Raw genomic sequence first — 10115 nt, 5'->3', positions numbered from 1 at the left:
GCCAAACCTAGCATCACAAAACAAAACAAAGTATTCCAGCCAATAAACGACAAAGGATTTGGGGGTGGGGGTTGGGCGCGTTCATGAAAGCACGGAAGGGAGGGGGAGGAGTTAGCTACGCTCCGTCTGTTTGAAAACAGTTTCAAACGTCAACAATAACTAACGTCTCGCAGATTCGCTTAGAGAGCCTTTAAGTGTGGGAACACAGCTTGTTACACCTCAAACAGAATAATGTTGTTATCCACATTATTTTCAAAAGTGGGAGTAAGAGATGTGACGTATTTCCCTTCTTTGTGCGGGAGCTCAGTTTTAATGGCCAGCCAGTAGAAAACAGTGTGTTGGGAGCACGCATAAAACATGATTAAAACGGTTATGGTAAATATTTACTACACCAGCCATGTATGAGCCAGTGTGAGGATGAAATTAAGAAGTGTCCTGATATATCATATGAAGATATATTCAATCGTTTCATGTTGTTCCTAGGGGTGACGGGTCTTCAATGCATGCAAGTTTTTTTAAACTGCAATTTTAAATCGACTTTTGAGTTTTTGAGTGAACTCAAAGCTAAATGCTATCGAAGCGTCGCAGCGCGCTCCAGCGCTTACGTGCACGCACACAGATGATAAAGGGATGTATCAACAATTCTTAGTTAAGGTAATAACATATTATTGATATATGTTGAAATATGAAAATATGAAATAATATTGAAAATGAGTAGACTATTCCTTTAAAATATGTGATTTATGTGGGTCTTTTCCAGGAGTATGACGTGTTGATAAAGTATTAATTAGACATGTTTATGATATTTGTTTTAGTTAAATTAAGTACAATCCGAGTAATGCTGAAACGTTTTAAATTAAATTTGGGCGCTGGTGTGTGTCTCGCATTGAACATTACGCCGCGGCAGTTGTGTGTGGCCTTGCTATGACGACCAGCTGCATTTAAGGGGTACTATCTCTGAGTATGATCTGCAATGGAAAATGGAGCACGGACAGAGCTGGTACGGGTAATGGTTGTTTAAGTACTGTTCATGCTTAACATCTAGAAAATGCACATAGGCTTAAAACTCCTTCTGTCAAACACAATAGAAGCTAAGTTCTTTCCAGTAACAAACAAACAAGTTCATATATAATCAGTATTAATATAAAGATGTGAATGTGCATGCTAAAAAAAGTTCATTTGGCAGATTGATATTCACCCACGTCCTTTCAGAACTCCAACGATGGCTATGATCCTCTGTAGTGGCTTTCACCAGGCCTTGTCCTGAAAAATAAAAAAGATGTATCATGCTTGCAAAAATTCCTACACATCAGCCGTGGCCACATTGTATTGTTTTCAATTTACACACAATGGCAACTTTGCCTCCCTCACAGCATCGCCAGAGCAGAGCCATTAGGTTGCCGCTCAACAATAATTTCAGTTTGGAGCTCGAATGAAAATTGAGCATGAACAAACTTTGCCTCTATTAATGCTTCTAATGCAGGAACATTAAAAGGCAGAGTCCACGATGTTTGAAAGCCAATGTTGATATTTGAAATCACCTAAACAAACATGCCCCTACCCCAATAGACTCTGGACCTTCTGTTGATAGACCCGCCCCACACATACGCAACCCGGCAAGGATGTCGGTTAGTAGACACGCTCCTTACTGCTGATTGGCTATAAGTGTGTTTTGGTAGTCAGCCCGTCTCCTTTTCCAAAGCGTTTTTCAAACATCGTGGACTCCGCCTTTAAGGGGTTAAAATGTCTTAAAAGGGTTCAAGCTGCTCTGTAGATGTGATCAACAAAATCTTAAATCCACTTGTAAATAATCTGGATAAACCAGTTGGATTTCCATACAAATCCTCACCTTGTGTTCATTAAGACGTGCTTTTCAGCTCTTCTTCGAACTCCTTTGCCGCTTCCCTCTTAGCTTCCAGGGTTTCAGCCTATCATGTTCTCAGCCATCTGGGTCACCAGCAAAGTAGAGTTTAACTTCACCCGGGCGATTCAAACTGTAGAGCAGGTTCAGAGGCTGGCTGTGCGAGAGCTGTCTGGTCTGGTTCCGACTTCACCACCTGGTCCTTGGCCTCTTGATCCTTGTCAAACTGAACACAGAATATGAACCATAACATGGGTGAGAAAGATTTGATAAACCCCTTTAGCGTCATATGGACAAATGTACAAACATTAAAATGCTACACATAACGTTAACTTACCTGTCCAAGTGGATTTCTCTTCCAGAAAATGGCCCTAACGTGATTTCTTGTTATTGAACAAAGCATTTGGTTTGTTAGATAATGATAAACCTTAACACCATCAAATAATTTTACCTGCAGCCACATTTATCCTATTATGTCTGAGGGTCTTTCCCTTAACAGTTTCCAGCAATTAAAGAAAGGACTGGTGAAGGTGACATGAATCTCCCCTTTCAGTGCGCCACTTCAGGAGAAGAAAGACAAAAGGACAGAAAGTTTATTTGGTTACTGAACATAGGACAAAATATATTTACAGCAATTTCATTACAAACAAGGGGGGCAGCCGGAAAGGTGTAGGCTAAAGCCATGGATTATTACGCCTACCCTGTGTTACTTTATGAAATACAGTATGAAAATCATACTTAATACTATCCTTGGTTTTCGAATAGTACGTGGGTAAAATTGACTTACCGTAGTTGGTGAATGGGTCTTTCTGTTGGTTGTTCTCCCCCGATAAAAATCTTATTCCAATGCTTGATCTAAACAAGTAAGTTAAACAAATCAAATATCTTTTCAATGTCATTATAAAGAGGTTATGTAAACATATACTCTAACGAATAAATGACTGTTTTATCACTTTAAGTTACTCATTCCCACGCTTTTTTACCCCTCATGCGTTTGAGTTTTAAACTAACATTAGCTGACAACATTAATCATATAACGTCATATAAAACACAGCAATGTCAGATGGTAATGTACTACGAACACATTGAAATACGTGCTAATATCGCTACGCTAATAGCGAAGCAGTACAAAAACACACACAGCGATAACTTATTTAAGTTATCCTATGAGGTTGCAGTAACGTTATGCTACCCGTGTCCCTAAACGTTAGAGTGTTAATGAAAAATGATCTCTTACCTGATATGCAGCGAGCACCACTTGAGTATTTTTACAGACCCCGTACGACCCCTTCTTCTATTCACATTCCAGCTTTTGTTCTTCATTGACACATCAACTAAAATTCGCTGAAAATTTAAGAATTTAACAGGCAGATATAAAATAATCCAGGTCTGACAGAGAGATCAACGCAAAGCAGCAGCTGCTCCGACCGATAGTAACGGACGTATTTTCAAACTTAAAATAGGGGCGCAGACCCGCGCACAATATATATATATATCAACGTTTAAACAACAACTGACATTATTTTAATCATATCGACGTTAAAGGTAGATCATGTGCCGGCTGGGTAAATATATTAATTTACCTTTAGTGAAAGCTGAATATCCTGAAAACGTTCCATACTTTATCAAGGCTCTCTACTCTGGCCACTGCCAGTATGGCGCGATCTTACGTTATGACGTATATCCCCCTCCCAAAGTCAAGCGATGTTATTGGTCGAGATTGCCTCTGCCGTACGATTCGTCCAATGATTGTACAACATTCAATTATTTGAATCTGCGCGCACTTTCTTGATACCTAAAGCACAGAGAGAGAGACTAGAAAAACAATTACGATGATTGTTTACACTTACACGGTTGTTTAATGTTTCAAGCATTTTAATGTCTTCAATTGCTTCACCCCCAGTTTACCAAAGCTCAAGTTTATGCAAGAGCCTTGGTTGAACTGTTGAGCCCCAGAATAAATTCCTAGTCTTTCACACATTGTTCACCTATTGTAAATTAAAAAATATAGCACCCCATTGTAAAGCTTTATTCATAGTGTGGCTGTTTTCCCCATCAACCGAGAAAATTGTGTAGTGGCCTAATGATTTCACAGTGAGGGCCTTGAATTTTGTTGAATATACAGATTGACTTTGTGTCTTCAATGTTTTTAAAGTGGACATGTGCCAATATAGTCTATGGTCAATATATACGATAACAGAAAACCACTGTCAGGGCAGCATTTCAAACAGACAAAAAGGACAATTTCACCCTTAAAATCCAAGCCAAAAGAGGACATATCAGGACACAAGATTCAGTCCTTTCACATCAACAAGCAGACAGGCATTAGGAGGTTAGTAGTTTCCAGCATTCTTAAGCCTGGTTGTCTTGCAGAAAAACTGTCCCAAAGCATGATGCTCAGAGACTTGAGGCTGCAGCACCACTTGCCAGACAGCAGCAGCTGATACAGTCCATGGGTGGGGTCTGAAAATGTTGCCATTCAATTTTTCTCTGCCACTTATGAAATTGTTACAGAACACTTCAGAATTGTAAACACTAAGTCAGTGCCTGACAGTAAAACACGGGAAATATGATGCATAAACAATCACTGACTATTCTTGATTTCAGAATTTTATATAAAACTTAAGCTGTGCAATTATTACCTGTACAATAACTGTATAGGCCTATTTAGCTGTGCAACAATACCTCCTGCAGTATTTCATCTTTCGAGGCAATATTTTTAGATCTGTGTCTGTAGTATAACACACAGTTATTATTATGTTCAATTTTTATTTACAACATATCTGCATGAAAGGTAGCCTACATAGCGCTTTTTATTTTTTTATTTTATGCATATATTTTTTATCTATCACTCTTATTTCTGCACTTGTTGAATCTTAAGCTGATGTGGCCAGCAAAGTTTATCTTTGCTTCTGAAATATAATACATTTCTTAATTGTATATTTCTGAATTGGTTGCAGGGGACTTGGAAGTTTTGCAGTTGCCCTGTATTTGATAGGTGTGAGGTGCTAATTTTAATTCCCAGCTGTCTGCATGCCATCTAACTGACATCAGAAGCCAAAGTTGATAAGTTACAGACACAAAGTATGTACTGCAAAGTATGTACTGGAAAAAGAGCCTCAGGCCAGCATCTGTAATAGACTTTGGGGCTCATGGGCCCATGGACTCCGTAAAAGTGGGATGAAGATCACAAGATGGCCATTAATGACTGTGAAGTCAAAGACTTCTAACATGTTAGGATAGTACAAGCTTGTTTTACTCCATTCAGGTCGTCTGGCTCTGTCTGTCTCTGTTCTAAATACCTCTGTGTACTGGTATTTTCATTCTGTATTTAGGCTATATGTTAGGGGAGTGGGCGTATGTATGATGTGAACTGGCTGCATTGTACTTTTTTTATTGCTGTGGTCGAAAACGGAAGTGTCCACAGCTAGCCACCGCCCGCCATTTCAGCAGCAATGTATAATGGCAATGGCATGCAACACGTCAGCCAAGTATGGGCAATGATGGCACTAGATCCATGATGGCAGGTAACATTTGGGCCAATTGTGGGTGGGAAGTATGTGGCCCAGATCAGTTTAGTGATTGTAAGCCACATTTGAAAACTGTGATTTACAATAAATAATTATAAGAATTTAAGTATTTTTAGGCTTTCTAAATCTTAATGTAATTTAACCCTTTTTAAATAGTTTTGTAATAAAAGAAGCTAATGTATTTGGACAATTATGTTTGTTTACATTTCAGTTACATAAACATGGTTTCAGATCATGGTCAAGATAATTTTGTTCAAGTGATCCTGAACTTCCAGACGTTTTTCTTTCTGAATTTTAAAGTATTGATAACGTTTCTTGAGCTGTACCATGGATTGTTTCTATTTAAATTTGCTTTTGCGCGCTTTTCATTGTAGCAGGGGGTTTATTCCTGCCCAACGAGAATTTTGTATGTTGGTGCTTTTGTTAATAAAAAAAGTTAGATACTGTATAAATAAACAATATATGTTTCACTGTGCTTTTTGCCTGCCGAAGTGTTAAAAACGATCGCGTTACATTTGGATGCGTAGTTTATTATGCAGTGCATCAAGAACCTACAAGCGGATGACATCAAAGTACTGCGAGAACGACTCGAAAAATCATGCGCAGGATTATGATCTCAAATCCCTCTCGCGTTATTTTAACGTCATCCGTTTGTACGTTCTTGCAACGCAGCATTATGTAGAACACCTTATCAAAAATGATTGAGATGGCCAATCAAATCAAAAAAAGGTGAGTGCCACTGGCCAATCACATAACAGATGACGAGCTTTCCTCTGCTTTCCTGTTGACGCAAGCCGAGCGGTGGCCAATCAAATAAACCAATAGGCGGGGTAACCGTTACAGGAGCAACGCTGCCTGCAGCCGGCCATCATAACGGACACAGATTTCAAAGCGGGTGAAAGATACTAGTTGCCAACCGCCAATAAAAGTTAAAGAAGAAGAAAGAACAAGATTACTAGTAAGTACCTGAACTTGAGTATTTAAACTTTTTCAATCATAAAATGTTTTAGTTTAAATGTCTAACAAACGAATAAAGGGATGCAAACGTTTACGTGATCATGTAGTATGTGTTATAGGCTATTGCAGTTTGACGGCCATTATTAGCTGTTGTTAGGCATAAGAATTACTGTAATCATATTATTAATGAAGTTAATTAAATTGGTTATCTGGTCTTCCCGTTGTTAGAACATTTATTAAAAAAATAATATTTGAAAATGTATTTCTGTAACGTTTAAATTTTCTTTTTTGGTGAAAGTGTGTCAGGTCTGTGTTCATCAAGACTTGGAAGACTATGGAGTAGGACAAAAAGGATGATGGGGTGTATATTCCAGTAGACACGTAAAACATCAAGGTAAATTAAATGTTGAGGCTCATGTTGTCATCTTTTTGTTTATATCCACCTGTTTCTTGACGTAAATGCGGGCGCCGCCATCTTTGAGCTTTCCGGTTTATGACTTCCGGTGAGCCACTATAGCTAACGGTAGCCTATTACGAAGGACACAAGTGTGCCGTTTTGTGCAATCAGGGGTTGCTATAATAGCTAACACAAATGCAGTAAATCTCTACAAAACATTTGTTTTAACCCCATCCAGTAAAACCTTTCATAGAAACTACCAGTAAACAATAAATACAAGAATTGTTTAAAAACACTTAAAATGCTGATAAAAAAATATGCTGATTTAACGTTAGCTGATTTATTTATTCTGCTACTATATATTATTACAAAAATGTGATTACAGTACATAATATACATGACATAATCCGCTTAGTTAATGTTTATAATAGTTCTTAATGTGTTTGAGCTTATTTTTGTTATGTTTTAAATAAAAAAGCAAATACTTTCATAAGCTCATGTCTCCACCTGCGTAAGAAGCGATGTTATAATATTTTCATAAACAAAAACAATACTCAATACATATGGAGTAGTTTAATATGTTTATTAGGGTTTGTTCAAATAACTTGCACGGGTTGGTTGAATGATACTGCTGACTGTGTCAGAAAGCATCTTTTGCAGCGATTTTTGTGTGAGCATATCAATGAACACCCCTGACCACTCGGTGAGTTTCACGTCTTTGTAAACGAAAGTTTAATGCATTTAAGAAAGGATTGTTCCAGTGCACCTATTAGACCCATTATAGAGGTGGGAGGTGATACAAGAAACACCTGAAAATTCTCGGGGCAGCCACATATCTCGAAATTTCAGTCAAAACCGTTCTATTTCATCATAAACAATCCGAAAACAGGGCTTTAAGTGTAAAATACCGAACTTGTCCTTTAAGTACATGCTCAGATCTCATTTGCTTTTGAGTACCTTAATGAAAAGTACGTCTTTAAGGTCTAAGCTATGTTTCATTTTATTTAGACATTTAACACTTTCGTCCAAAGCAACTTCTAATGGTCTATCTGTCTGTTTTGAAGTATATCTTTATGCTTTTAATTGCTGTATTATATGGCTTTGGCTTAATAACAAATATTCATTTGCATCTATTTTCTTTAATATAACAGTGGGCTGCTGTAATGTTTACGTCTATGGAAAGAGGAGCTGAGAAGCAGTACTTCTTGTTGAGGACAATCTTGAACACTTTCTCATACACATTTATTATTATTATTAGTGTTGGATTGTTTTTGTTTCAATTTTATTAATTGTATTGTTTTAATTTTTCGATCGATTTGAAATTACCTCAGTTAGATTCATGCTAATACTTTAACTGGAACTTGTATCTTTCCGTAAAGCTGACTGTAGAGTTGGTTTCACATACACATGAAGTTGTAGTGTTTCTAATTAACTTAACTAACTTTTAAGTTCAGTTTGGTTCAAACTTGTATTTACCCATGGTAATTCATTTAAATTTTAATTCATGCTAATATGTTAATTTCAATGAAAAACTTCTGTATTTGTGTATAGCTGGTCATTTGGGCAAACTATGTTTCACACACCAGTGTAACTGTCACAATGTTTTTTTATTTTTTTTTTATTATTAGTTTGTTCTAAACTTCTGTTTGTTTACTAAGGATTAAATTGCTTTGTAATTTAAGTTGTTGGTGTTAGATTCATGCCAATAATGTATTTGAACAAACTAGTATTTTTGTTTATTGCTGGCAGTTTATATTAGAATAGTTTTAACACATACAATGTGGATGTCGTAGTGTTATTGACTTGTGTTATTGATTAATAAAAATGGCAAATAATTTCAAAGTAATTTTTTGTGTTATTTATTAATATAATTTGGGCAAGATCAGGCTGAGTTATGGCTCAGTTTTGGAAGTTCTGGTTAAATGCTGGTTTTAATATGGTGACTTATGGCTGAGAACTGGTACCAATTAACCTGATCTGGGCCGGTTATGGGATATTATCTGGCCCTTGTCTCTAATCCAGAACTGGGCCATTGTAGGGCCGTCATTATTTGTTGTATGTGGGCCGAGGAAAAACTTCTTTTACTTTTGCCAAAATTGCTATGTGGGTCCTTAAATTAATGGGATAAGAATGTAGATATATTGGACAGTTGCTCTTAAATACTATAAAATAATGTTTATATAAAGTAAACCCTATACAGTAATGATAAAGTAATGTAGATATATTGGATAGTTGCTTTTATTTACTATAAAAAATTTTATATAAACTGAACTTCATGAATTAATAGGAAAAGTATATAGATATATTAGATAGTTGTGTGTAATGACTATAAAAGTAAATTTATTCAACGTAAACCTATAGATTAATGGGAAAAGTACGTAAGTGTATTTGATAATTCCTTGTAATTACTATAAAAGTATGTTCATTTAAAGTAAACCCTGTAAATTAATAGGTAAAGTCTGTAAATATAATTGATAGTTCCTTTTAATTACTATAAAGTAATGTATTTATAAAGTTAACTTCATTCATTAATGAGAAGAGTCTGTAGATATATTGGATAGTTGCTTTTAATTACTATAAAAGTATGTTTTTTTCAAATTAAACCCTATACATTAATGGGAAAGGTATGTAGATATATTGGATAAATGCTTGTAATTACTGTGCAATATGGTTTATATAAAGTAATGACCATAAAAATATGGCTTTGCAAGCTATTATAATGTGATCTTATTTTTTCTACAGTTCAAAAACAAAATTTAACAGGAATTTAATATTAATAGATTTGATAATCCCATAAAATAAAAGCCTAAAGCTGTTAAAATACGGTATTTTAAGTAATGTTATGTAACTTTTTTGTGTTTTACATCTAAAAATCTGTACTTTGACAGATAGTTCTTGTGGATGTAATTGATAATGTTATGAATTTACCAAAGAATACTGTGTAAAAAAGAAGACTTCATTTAATTTTATCATTTTGAGGTATTTCTGCAATAATATCCAGTTTATATGCAGATTTATTCATTTCTTTTACATTCTACAGACATTTTTTAATGGGATTTTCTTTTCATTCTTCAGCAGTGGGACTGTAAAAATATAGTACATTTTACGGTAAATATCTGTATTTTAAAAAACAGAATTATTCCGTAGAATAACTTAAGGTTTTTTACTGTAATTTGAAGGTAAGAGTTTGGCAACTTTGCTGCCAGACTTTTTACCGTTTTTTTACGATTGTTTTTTTACATGTATTTACCTTAAAGTTAAGGTTTCATATTAAAAAAACATATAGTTGTCTTAATTTTAAATATGTGATTTTTTTGTATTTTTACATAGAATTCAATGTAATTTAACATTCAAGCCAATTAAAAATAAG

General features: G+C 35.5%; 3 long non-coding RNA genes across 3 annotated transcripts; 1 reads left to right on the top strand and 2 right to left on the bottom strand.

The window, feature by feature from the left end:
- Positions 1 to 236: 236 nt before the first annotated feature.
- LOC135721595 (uncharacterized) lies at positions 237 to 2426 on the bottom strand. Its single transcript, XR_010521522.2, has 3 exons — positions 2199 to 2426; positions 1850 to 2087; positions 237 to 1263 (listed from the first exon to the last, which is right to left on the bottom strand). It is a non-coding gene; the product is annotated as an uncharacterized lncRNA (long non-coding RNA).
- A 223-nt stretch (positions 2427 to 2649) lies between these two features.
- LOC135721596 (uncharacterized) lies at positions 2650 to 3536 on the bottom strand. Its single transcript, XR_010521523.2, has 3 exons — positions 3445 to 3536; positions 3099 to 3205; positions 2650 to 2716 (listed from the first exon to the last, which is right to left on the bottom strand). It is a non-coding gene; the product is annotated as an uncharacterized lncRNA (long non-coding RNA).
- Positions 3537 to 5970: 2434 nt separating this feature from the next.
- On the top strand, positions 5971 to 8822 carry LOC135721597 (uncharacterized). Its single transcript, XR_010521524.2, has 3 exons — positions 5971 to 6349; positions 6647 to 6742; positions 7897 to 8822. It is a non-coding gene; the product is annotated as an uncharacterized lncRNA (long non-coding RNA).
- Positions 8823 to 10115: the final 1293 nt, after the last annotated feature.

The sequence above is a fragment of the Paramisgurnus dabryanus genome, chromosome 18, assembly GCF_030506205.2.
Source record: "Paramisgurnus dabryanus chromosome 18, PD_genome_1.1, whole genome shotgun sequence".
NCBI lineage: Eukaryota > Metazoa > Chordata > Actinopteri > Cypriniformes > Cobitidae > Paramisgurnus > Paramisgurnus dabryanus.
The sequence above is the reverse complement of the archived record's forward strand: the minus strand, read 5'-3'. Positions and strand labels throughout refer to the sequence as shown.